The sequence below is a fragment of the Chaetura pelagica genome, unplaced genomic scaffold (genome assembly GCF_000747805.2).
Source record: "Chaetura pelagica isolate M959 unplaced genomic scaffold, ChaPel_1.0 scaffold135, whole genome shotgun sequence".
Lineage (NCBI taxonomy): Eukaryota > Metazoa > Chordata > Aves > Apodiformes > Apodidae > Chaetura > Chaetura pelagica.
This window is the reverse complement of record NW_009953649.1, coordinates 3,661,002-3,673,626: the sequence shown is the minus strand read 5'-3', so window position 1 is coordinate 3,673,626 and position 12,625 is coordinate 3,661,002. Positions and strand designations below refer to the sequence as shown.

At 38.0% G+C, this 12,625-nt stretch overlaps 1 protein-coding gene across 4 annotated transcripts in view; it reads left to right on the top strand.

The window, feature by feature from the left end:
- Positions 1 to 12,625, top strand: part of GRM1 (glutamate receptor, metabotropic 1) — a 163,583-nt gene that overhangs the window by 1,043 nt on the left and 149,915 nt on the right. The window lies entirely within an intron of this gene.

The following is a 12,625-nucleotide window of genomic DNA, read 5'->3' as shown; positions in this document are numbered from 1 at the left end:
CCGCTCCCGGCTGCGGCCGCTGCCACCGCTGGAAGTTTGGCATTTCTGCCCGAGCAATACGAAGTCACCGCTCGACAGGCACTCGTGGATTAGCTGCTGGCTTTACTGCCTGTGAACTCGTTTTCTAGGACTGCGAACACGGAGGAAAAGAAACCTGAAAATGCCTCTGCAGTCCGGGTAGCCCCTGCAAAGCCATGTCCCGTGGGGAAGAAAGCACAGCGGGGAGTTTGTCAGAGGGTCTGGGCAAGCAAGTTTTCATGCAGCTTGAGCAGTTGTAAAAAAATCCTGCTCTGTACGAACTGTTCATAGTCAACAGGTTTTATTGATTTCAAATACCAAACAAAAAATATCCAAAGTAAGGGCATTTCAAAAAGGAGGCATTGTTTTCTAGCCAGGCTAGGTGGCCCAACATAAATTACAGAAGTAATTCCATTTGATAGAAAACAAACTCTTGTGATCTATTATTGTGACATTCTTATAGTCCAGTTGTGGTCCTCATAATGGGGTTTTGAAGTAAAAAAAATGCAAACCTTACCACATTATTGCTATAATTTTACAGCTAATCTGTTTATCTGACTGTATCTCTTGTATGGATTTGATTTATGATTCCCTGTAGTTACTGAGCTGACTCCATACCTTTTATTCTCGAAAAGATGACTAAGTAAAAAAAGTGAAGAACATATATTATTATGATGAGTAAGTAAAATAATCTCCAGGAAAAGTTGCATATACAACATTCAAAGCTGAATTGGTTTAAACTGGACACCTAAAACACGAAAGTGCTGCAGTTAGGGGGAGGGAGGGGAAAGAAGTAAAAGCAGGAAGCAATGAGCTGACATTTGCAGTTCATTTTATGTCCTGTTCAGATGAGAAAAAGAGCAGCTAGCAAGAGCTGGACACGAGCTATTGAGATTCTCTGCAGCTGACAGAGACGATTAGATCTCGTGGCAGGCCAAGGTGAAAAACATGCAGGAAAGGGGTAAATTTTTTTGTTGATGTAAATTACCATCTTTCCCTTCAATGCACTTTTGGAAAGCTATGCTAATTCACAGTGCCCGAGGAATTGCTTCAGGGGACCTGCTTCCTTGCTCTACTCCTTAGATGTAACTCTTATTAACAGGAGTGGGACTTAGCTCACCTGGAAAAAAAACATCACAAAACACAGCTTGTGAAGGTTATTTGTTAATTTGTTTTTAAAAAGATCAGTATAAGTAGTAATTTCATTCATTGCTTGTGAGAAATTTTATTAAAGGATATATTTTTAATATGCTGCTGATTGATGAAAAATTCTTGTTGCAAGATATTTTTACAGACCTTGAAGCTATACTTTTGAAAATAGTGGATCAGTTTTACCTCACAAGGCAACAGTCTCCTCTTAGGAAATGTTACAAGGACTTTGAAGATTATGTAGCTTGAGCCATATTTGCTTTTAAAAATTATTATTTGTATATGTTCCTGCCATACCTTTATTGTTAGATTCAAACTACAGATTTCACTGGAAATACATAGCAAGCTTCAACCTTTGTGTTGTTTTCCAGAAAGACAAGTTATTAACCCCATCCCAATTGATATTGGGTGTATTCCAAAGACAAATTCTTCTTTTTAATTTTTTTTTTTAATTTTCTATTTAAAGTGAAACTAGTACTTATGAAGATAAATGTAAATTGTTGTGTCTCTATTGTTTCAAATCCCATACATTCACTGTGAGAGATCTGCTTGCTGGTGTGTTAAAAGTGGGATCATTCTTCACAGACAACACAAAGCCACTGTCAGTAACGGTCTGCGTGAACAGGAGCTGCTCCATCCATGCTATGTTTGGAAACACAGGGATAAAGTGTAGTTAGAAACATTCCTCTTCCACACTTACTTATAGGTCTTCATGGTGGGCTGCAAAATGTGCTGGGAAGAATTCTAGGGTATCAAGAGTTGGAGAATCACTGCAGCAGAGACTGTGAGAAATGGTCATGTTTCTAGGAAATGCACAGGTTGACACCGTGAAGAAGTTAATTGTTTCAGCTTTGAGGCCTCCAGATCCAGTTTGGTCACCTCCTGAGAGCAAGAAACTACACCTCCTGTGTAATTTCTACTCAACATCTCACGTTCTTGGGGATGGACAATACTCAGCTCTTGTAGCCACCCAACCACAAGGGGATGCAGTGAGACCACTGAGCCTACTGACACCTGTGTCAGCTAGCCCTGCTCCTCGGTTTACCCTAGCCCATGGCCACGGAAGGAGCCCAGACGTGATATGCCCTTTCTCAGGCAGTCTGAACGATCCAGCTCCCCTGTTCACCGTTTCTCTACTCCTGTACTCTAGCTGGAGTTATTAAATACCACACAATTCGGTGCCCACATTTCTTAATGTGAAGCCAGCACGTGTCATGAGAATGAAGATGATAAAGTCACCCAATCCATAGCATGATGTCTTTAAGTAGTTCCCTTGCATTTGATGTGAAAGTTTATTCTTCGTGTGTTCATACAATGACTAGTGTTAATTAATGATGACAACATTTAACTACATATGGTCTTTACAGTCTAGCACATGAAGTGGCATGAAGTTATGCCATACTTCTTTTGGGGTGGGGATTTTTTGCATAGTTGTTTATTAAGCTGTATACACATTGCACTTGGGAAGAAACTTCTCAATAAATAAAACATGTTTTCAAAGGCTCACAGAGCACATTGCTCCTTTCAGATTAAAATTGACATATGAAGCTCCACATTCAAAACCAAAGAATGGCAAGTTACTAAGTTTGTTTATTTTAATATGTATCTGAATTAAGTGTAGTTCCACACCATGAGAGTGCATTTTTTTTGCAGAGTGGGCAGCAGTCATTAAACAATGTGAAAAATCTGTGCATCTGCTGACAGAAGGCTGTGTGAATGTGTAGTAGCTGCAAGGTATATTCAAGGCTGGTTGGTGTTGTGTTTTTTGGGTTTTTTTTTAGGATTCTACAAAGGTACTTCAGTGTTGGAGTTCTTGGCAGGTGTACATCTCAGCTCTTAGGCTTGCAAGTCATCCATATCTGGAAATGCACATAAGGGGATGTCTAACTCTGAGCCAAGGCTTCCTATGGAAATCAAAAGCTTCAAAATCAGATGTGTTAAGCTGAGCACAGTTCCCAGTGTGATAAGAGCATAAGGAACTACACTTGCTAAGCGTTACTTTCCAAGTGAGATATTCCGGTCTCCAGTGAGATAGCCTCAGAGTCAAGTATTATCCTCACCTTACCAGGCAGCCATTGGTTATTTGGTAAAACTGTGAAGAATTATTTGGCACACTTTCTTCCTTGCTTGGAGAAGAGCCCCTGAGCTGCTCCTAGAACAAGGCAAGAAATGCTGAGCAGAGGTGACGGGCAACACCTCTGTGCTGTCACTCTTTGATGCTGAAGGCACAGAAGTAATATTGTCTCCAGAAAATGCAGAGCAGTTGTGAAATTGCTGTAGGTTAGTCCAGCTTCCAAAGCCCACAAGATGCCTGCATCCTGGCTAGTGATGATCAGCACAGTCTCTCCACCAAATCCCTCATTTTCAGCTGTTCCTCTTATACACAAAGCAGGGGAGATGATTGTGTAAGAGGCCTTTTTATCACCCCATCTTCCAAATATGTCACTTTTGAATAAGCAAGTAGAAATACTTAATGTCTGTGTCTGGTTTTCCATTTAAATAATTGTATATATGTTAACCTTATAAAATGCATGTGAGATTTTTGTTCTGTGAAAACAAAACCAGAACATTCAGAATAGATCAATTTGAGTGCTGTTTGTCATATATGGACCATTCTTATACTTTAATGTACAAACATCTTTTTATGAACAAAATTTCCATTCCGACAGATTAAGATGCAGACTGTATAGAAACAACTTTGGAAACTGAATTATTAAGTTAATTGCACCAAATTTTGATTGTTTCTAGATTAATTTTACTTAGAGCACAGTGATGTTTCTGGTCTTCATAAATTTTGTCAGATTTGTATTGCCAAGCTGTTTATTTTTCTTGAGTATAAGACTTCAGATGAACTATGATAAAGTAGAAAAGAGAATGTGTTGGAAAGAGAATGGAATGGAGTGAGTCTTGCACTTTATTGAAAATTTAACAGGAAATAAGTTCTTCCAGTAGAACTCACTAAAGCAGCTTTAAAGATGCTAGAAAAGGATAATCTTTAAAGATAAGTGGGGCAATATCCATCAAATAGCTCAAATGAATAATTTGCATAGAATTATGTTTAATTTCTCACAAGGTGTTCCTACAGCTGGGTCTAACAATGTTATACTATTAATTCCCTAGTGTCCGTCAATGATTGATACTTTCTGATGAAATTATGACCAGGTAATAGAGAACAACAACTCCAATAAAAATGTTTGAAATTGAAGAGTGTAAGAATATTTCTGTAGGCACCATCAGTTACAAAAATGCTTTGAAAGGTTAACCTCATGAAGTGTTGCAAATTGTGCCAAAGATGCGTGTTCACGAATGTATGTTCCTATCTATTTTCTTTTGCCATTTAACTAGCTTACTAATCATCTTCAGAGCCTTTTTGATAGGGAAAAAAGGAGAGATATGTCCCAAGGAGGGTGCAAATAAACCTGAAAACAAGCAGGGTTTAGAGTATTCCCTGCACTGAATGCGTTAATTATATTTACTAGAAGGTGTTGGGAGAATAATTTACATTGATTGAAGTTGACAGAATTATTGAGGGTGACAAACACCACAGACATCAAGAGAAATTCCTTCTAGAAAACATATTGCTCTGCAGTATTCTTAAACTCACAAATGATCTAGCTTTTTAACTGCATAACTGGCAGCTGCATGAGTTAAACCAATTCAAAAGACTCATCTAACTTCTGTGCATGCTTTCTCAGCAATATTGCTTAACCTCATATTTACAGTCAGCACCATGGGCTCATTTGTGCTTTACTTCTATTTTTTTTCTGCATTATGTCCTTCCTTTTAGATTTTTATGTCCCACAGTCCTTGTAAACTGCAGTATTCTTGTCTCACTGGAGTCTGTTTTAAAAAAGTTAAATTATCTTTCTCAAAGAGCTATGTGAAAATGCCTCTAAAATATTCCTTTGAACATATGGTTCATAGTATGAAGGTGTTTGTGCCTAGGCTTCTCAGACAGAAAACCCAAAGCAATGTGAAGTGAAATCATATAACTGGGAGTATTGTCACCCATTGTGAAAGTTTCCTCAGGGGTCTGATGGATCAGTGCGCTAGTAACTGTTGTGGGACACCAAAAGCATTGCACCTGCCACACACAACCCAGAAAAAATACTGATCAAAGTCATTACTAACTGGTGCTCACTGACCCGTGTGAAATAAAGCAGGGATTTCAGGATATTTTCTGGGTGGCAGGTGTTCACAGCGTAAGCCACTGTCACAGATGGCACTAATTAACACCTGTGCTGACGGGCTGAGCAGGAGGGCCAGAACCTGACTGCATATGAACTGCAGTAGCATTTCACCTAGAGAAACTGTCCTTCATCTATGGGCATCTAAAGGATGCTAAGGGATCCCGCTAGAGATGGGTGGGGAGAGGTGTGCAACAAACAAATAGCATCCAATGGATAACCAGCTTGGTTTTGCTGGCTAATTTTTCAGATCAGATCTTTTCCCATACTATGAATAATGTACAGCTTAAAGAACAAATTCTAGATCTGATTTGCCTATCAAACTGTCACAAAGTTGGCTGTTGAGAGGGGTGGCAATAGTCTTGTGACCTTCAAAGCCATTGTAGCCATTCCTGCCTGTTGGGCCACAGCCTCAGTTCCTGTTTAGTCCAAAGTAGTGCCCACATATCTGTTTGTGGACCCTAGAGCAGCCTAAAGTCACTGAAGTCAACTGAGCTTATATCAGCCTTAGCTCTCTACCAGTGAAGAAACATCTCCAGGATGAGAACCATTGTTTAAAAACTCTGTCCAAATTAGAATACTTCACACTGTAGACAAATGGTGTGTAAGAAGTGTGTCTAGGAATGGTATGTGTGTATACATATATAGGCTCTTCACAGTAATTGTTTTATGTGAAAAATAAAGTGTCTTTGGCTGAGGAAAGAAAATAAAAAGTTAAAGAAATATTAAAACTGATGTATTGGTCCTTCAACAGCAAGCTGAATATTAAAAGAGGCAAGAGCAGGGCATGTACAGTGTACCCCCAAAGCTCCAGTCTGCAGTGACTTCCCAAAAACCAGGACTACGTGCCATCAATGGACCTTTCCTTTATAAATTTGTCTTATCCCTTCTTTTAACTATTTATACTTCAGTCTCCACAACAATTAGTTCTATAACTTAATTGTATGTTGTGTGAGCGTTTCCTCTCTTTGACTTACAGCTTTTCACTGATGACTGCATTGCATTCATAAAAAACTTACCATAATTGGTTAATGCTAATCATTATTCTGTACTTCTAATTCCAATATGAAATGTGGGGAAACAGAGCTATGTTCAGTATTCTGGGTGGAGGTACACCATGGTTAAACTCACTCACGAGGTATCAGTTTTAGTGTTGTTCTCAGACCTTTCCTAAGGAAATTGCAGTAGTCCGTTACCTTTTTAGCTAACACCATGCACTGAATGGATATTGTCAGAAAATACTTTAAAATTACCACAAAACCTTTTTCTTCTCCTCTCCTATGAAGACAGGCTGAGAGAAGTGGGGATGTTGAGCCTGGAGAAGAGAAGGCTCTGAGGACACTTTATAGTGGCCTTCCAGTACCTGAAGAGGCCTGCAGGAAAGATGGGGAGGGACTTTTTACCAGGGTGTGTAGTGAGAGGAGGAGGCGTAATGGCTTTAAACTGGAAGAGGAGAGATTTAGGTTAGACATTAGGATTAAATTCTTTCCTATGAGAATGGTTAAACACTGTCACAGGTTGCCGAGGGAGGTTGCGGCTACACCTTCCCTGGAAGTGTTCAAGGCCAGGTTGGATTGGGCTTTGAGCAACCTGAGCTACTGTAAGGTGTCCCTGCATATGGCAAGGGGGATTGGATCTAGATGACCTGTAAGGTCCTTTCCATCCCAAACCATTCTGTGATGTAATTCTAAGATTCTTAAATAGTAAAACCTACTTCAGAGGCCATTAAAAATGGGATTTTCCTTGTGTGGATTACTATTCACTTATTAACATAAAATTTATTTCCTACACTTTGGTTCCTATCTGTCAGCTGATCATTAATCCAGGACCTTCTATTATATCCCATATTACCTCTGCCAGAGGTATTAATATGTAATATGGTAATAAAGTAATATGGTAATAATAATTGCTGTCAGAGCCTCTAATAAGGGAAGTCCTCAAAAGCTTTCCTAAATTCCAAGTACTCTGTAGTGATTCTGTAATTCATATGGCTATCTGCTCCAACAAAGAAGTCTTCTAAACTTCTAAGGTATGTATTTTCACTGCAAAAGCTCCATTGGTTCTTCCATAATATGAAATATTCATTTATTTGTGCAATAACACCGTTTTTGTTATGGTTCATACCAATTACCTTTGGGCAGAAATATCATAAATTTGCAGAAACATCATGTCTTATGTTCACTGGGTTACTTTCTATGCCTCTACTCTCCATAAATTCTTTAAAAAAATTAAAACTTATATGTGAAAATAGAAAAATCACTTTTTTTACATTACTACTTCCACCTCTTTTGGTACTAAGAACAGTTTAACTGGTGTGGCAAAGTACCACAACAGAAAATTAGCTGATATTGGCAATCTGTTAAAGTCTGTCTTATAGATTTGTTCTAAAATACATTCTGTTGATATTCTGAGACAACAGTTCAGTCTCATCCTACATAAGGAACAAACTTTGTTTGAGAACCATCCTATCTGTCTTCACAGGCAGTGCAGACTCAGAGAGTAATTGTAACTTTTCTGTAATGGTTTTATCTTCTCTGAATGCTCTTTTTATACAACTGGTTATCACTGAATATCAGGCAATTTTCCCATTTCTGAAATATTATAAGAATGGTGGGTTATTAGATTCTATGCTTTTATATCTCAAAGTTGTTTTATCTTGTTATATTAGTTTTGTGTTTAATTTGTCAAGGTATATACCCTGTTCTTTTTCTTTTGTTAGGATACAACTTTGACTTTTAAAAGTATTTGCTTTATTTTTATTTTGTTTTGTTTTGTTTTATTTTAATAACTTCAGCAAATTTACTTTTCTGCTTTATCATGCTGGGTTTTTGATCCTTTTGGAGCTCCAGCTTTCTGTCAGACTGTCTCAGACTGTCTGAGTATGCTCCATGTACTATGTTAGTATTTCACTCTTTTAGCTGATTTTTAATTTTTCTTGAAGTTAGATTTCTGATTTTTATATGCTTTATTTTAAATTAAATATTGCTGTTACTGATTTCTTGTTTCATATGCAGCTTTTTCTGTCCACATATAGCTGAAGTACAGTTACAATGACAGACTATTTCTTTTGATAGCTAGGTCTTAATAAGGCATTGTATACTGCTCAAAACTAAATCAAGAGATGCTTCTTCTTTTCTAAGTTAAATGAGCAGATGAGTGAACAGACATGAAAAAAAAAAAAAAAAAAGATACACTGTGTGTAAGATTTGCCTTTCTTTTCCATGATGTAACCTACCGTCTGACAGTATGACATACAGAGCCACTGTGTGTTAATAGTGTTCTGTGACACGTGGGGTGCTTTTAAATGAAAAGTGCTGTAGATCACAAGCTGTCCATACCATTAGCTAGATGGCTTGTGTCTATCAAAACCCAATGTGAAAAATACTTTTTTTTTTAACTGAAAAGTCATATCATTTGTTATACAATGCCATGGTCCTCTGTTTGAACAATTTCAATTTATATTCTCTTTTCAGTGTTATTAAATAAATACATTTCTTAAAGTATATTTTAATTATATTAACCGCTAGCAATGATTTTTAAGTTCTTTTGAAATTCAACAGAAATACTGTAAGGATAGGTATTTAGCAGTTCTGGTAGACAAAGCAAAGAAGGTCATGTCCTGCTTGGGTGCAGAGAGCAAGCGTAGCGGTCAGGCTCTTGGTCCAGTGGTCATTGAAGTTAGTTGGTGGTCCTCTGCTGAGTCCAATGATCCTGAATGGGGCTCAGGATGGCCATCTTTTGTTATCTTTTGAGGTAATGGAGCTGGCATTCCTCAGAAAGAGCTAAATATCCAAGGAGCATGTGTATCCCACAGCTTGAAGGATCTCGTAGTTAACTGCAAGTAGTGGAAAACTGTGTGAAGGCAAACTGTTGGATTTGCATAGATATTAGAGGATATTAATATACATGATTTTTCCTTCCAACTAGAAGAAGGCTGAATCTAGTTCACTTCTTTCTATTCAAATTCCACGGTGAATTTAACTCTTCTTTCTCTTTGTAAATCGCTTGAGGAACAAACTTTCATTTTCCTACATGCAGTCACAATTTGCAGTTGTTTGACCAGCAAGTTTCATTCTTTTCATCTGTGGATACAGATGGATTTGTATAAGCTAGTAATTCTCAGAACACTTACTCAAACAAAGCTCATCCTGGCAAACTGCAATAAGAGCCAGGCATGAATACTGCTGAAGTGACAGCTATTTGAAATCTGAATGAGTGCTCATAAATACTTTCTTAAAGTGTCTGGCCAGGCTCCATTGAATGTTGAATGTCTCTTCCTATATGGAGCAGAATATAAAATATAAATCTGTAATTAATTGTCAGGAAGTGAGAAAACCTTTCATACTTATTTATATAAGCCTTTCTTATCCACATGGTGCTGCGGAGAGGCTATAGCAAATGGAAATTTGGCACGTAGATCATTGTGCTGGATAGTGAAAGATGGTGATACTTCTAGAGGGAATATATTTCTCTGCCTGCAAGCTTTGCTTGGATAAATCTCAGTCTCTTGCCTGAGCAGCAAATACATGAAACTAAATATTGAAAATGAATGCTATATTATCAGCATTGCTAAAATTGGAAGGATGATTTGAGACACTGGAAAGTTAAAATCCCTTATACTGAACTAGTCAAAATGGTTACAGCAGTGAGCCAACACCATTCTCTTGGAGGATGCTCCATAACTCCCTGGAAGAATAAAATATTCAGGACCGGATTAAAAGCTTTGTGGCTGTATGAAGCACAGTGCTGAGCTAGGACAGTCACTCTGGTGAAATGAAAGGGTTCAAGGTTTTGGGAAGGGAGAATGAGCCAGGCAGCAGCAGTGGCAGCCTGGGTATAGTTTAGCCACAGCACACCATGGGTAACTTCTTCAGCTAAGCCACCTGCCTTTTCATCAGTCTTTTCTTGTTCCCTTCCCCCTCAAGGCGCTACAGTTGTGATCCTCAGGTGTCACTGCATTCCCTTGTAAATAGGGGATTAGCCTTCCCTTTCACCTGGATACTTGCCCAACACAAACCATTCTTTGTCCAGTGTCCAAGTTTGCCTAAGACTCCAATATTAGTCTGCACATATTAAGTGACACCAAGCCAGTGATAGTCAGCCAGAGCCAGCATTCCTTCTCCTTCCCGTGCAGTGCCAACCTGCAGCTCCTTCTGCGTTTGTCACTGACCTCAAAAAGGGATGGCCAATATTCTTTTAAATACATGATCCTAACCATTCCTGCAATGATTTCCTCCAATGTTGGCATCCTCAGAAAGGTTTGGATAAGGATCTAGTAAACGTCTGAGTCTGCAGCACAAGGACAGTAATGTACTAAAACTGATGTTATAGAGTTGAGTGAGGCAATTAATAATGATCTCAATATATATTATGGAACAGCCAAAAAAGGACAGTGTTGAGTTGTGCCAAAAATCCAAATGCAAAAGACAAATGAGCTATTCCAGAATGCTCTGACTACCAAGACAGCAATCCCCAGACAAATAAGATGATGGTTCAGGATTCAGCTGAAAGAAGTTTGTTATTAAATTAAAACCAAACAATGTAACACTACAGAAAATAGGTCTTCTCAAACAAACCTGATTTTATTCCCCAATGAAAGTGCAAACTTGGTAGCAACAGATTAGTCTGTAGATAGAATATCTAGAATTTCTGTAAGGTACTGAATTAGTATTACAGGATAGTTTGATTCAAAAAGCACTAGGCAGTGTCAGGAAAACAGATGTCGTATAAATTAAAACTCAGCACACTGACATCAGCAAGTTAAGAGTGACCATCAAATGAGATTATGTCTGCTGCATTGCACAGAGCTCCACAAAGGATCTAATGTCTCATTTTTTCCTCAATGATATACATGATATACAAAGCATAACTGCTGGCAAGATACGCAGTTTTGTGAAATGGCAATTAGTGGGGAGAAGAGGGAAGATTCAGATCTCTTGGTAAGCTAGGTCTAGTCTAAGAAAATGCATGCTAATACAGTCAAATACCAACCATAAATGCAAGAATCGGGCACATGTGCAGCTTACACAGGAGAAGAATTGTCTCCCTGAGTTAAGTCCTGAATATACAATCTGGTTACAGAGGAGCTGCACAAACACAAAAAACCCAAACCCAAGCCAAAATACAAAAAAAAAAAAAAAGTCATTCTTGAGGGATTGGAAACTTTACCACAGTCTAGCTTAGTTGTCTACCTGGTTTGTCAAAAAGAGATACAAGTTTATAAAAAACTTTCATTTCCTTCAAGCACACAGAACTACAAGACTCTGTATCCTCATGGTTAGATGCATAACAAGCACCAATTGCTGGTATGCCAACAAATTCCAATTAGGTAAAAGACAAACATTTTTTCTTGTGATGGTGATTAATCATTGGGATAAATGTCTGAGGAAGTGATACCTCTTTAGACTTTTGATATTGTCTAATCAAAATTTACTGCAGATGTTCCAGAACAGTTTTATTCAAGTGCAAGTCACTGGACACAGCACAGGGGGATCTGTAGTGAATTATGGCTTGGCATTATACAGGTGACATATGAAGAGCTGACAGCTTTTTCCATCATGAAGTTCTATTCATTTACAGATAGTTTTGATTATGCAAGCAGGCAGGAAAAGAAAGTTTCATTTAAAGAGTAGCTTAACATTCATGTGTTGGTTCATCTGCTCAGATGCCTTGGAAAATTCAAAGTATCCTGTTCTGTTGATACTGATGGCAGGGGAAGAGAAACTCAGGAAGAAATTATCCTCTTAGTCAAATTCAGTCTGCTATTGGAGTTTACAGGCATTATTTTAAGTTGGTGTTTGTTCCCAATGGTAGTCACTGCTTCTTACGCATTTTACCATTACATTATAGAGCCCTTTAGTTCCTACTATTTTTGTTTGATTGGGGAAAATTTTTTGTTTCATAGGCATTTTGACCCCTGTGACTGAAAAAAACAAGTTTTCTAAAGGGATGCAACAACATTTTCCTGTGGTCTCATTAATTAGAATACTACTTTGTATCTAAAATGATGTAATTCATCTGACAGCCCATGCAAAATAAATTAAAAAAACCCAACACTGGATGACAGTGGTAGCTCGGGTAATTAACCTTTTTACCAAGCAGTTTTTCTAGAAAGAAATTCAGTGCTGAATTTTGTGAATATTTACTTAAATTTTAACAGAGAAAATATGGGCATTAATATTTTCTCTGTTTTTCAGAACACAACCAGCATGTTATAGATGCTATCCTTTTATGATATGGACATCTTAATGTCCTCCTGCAAGGCAATTTAG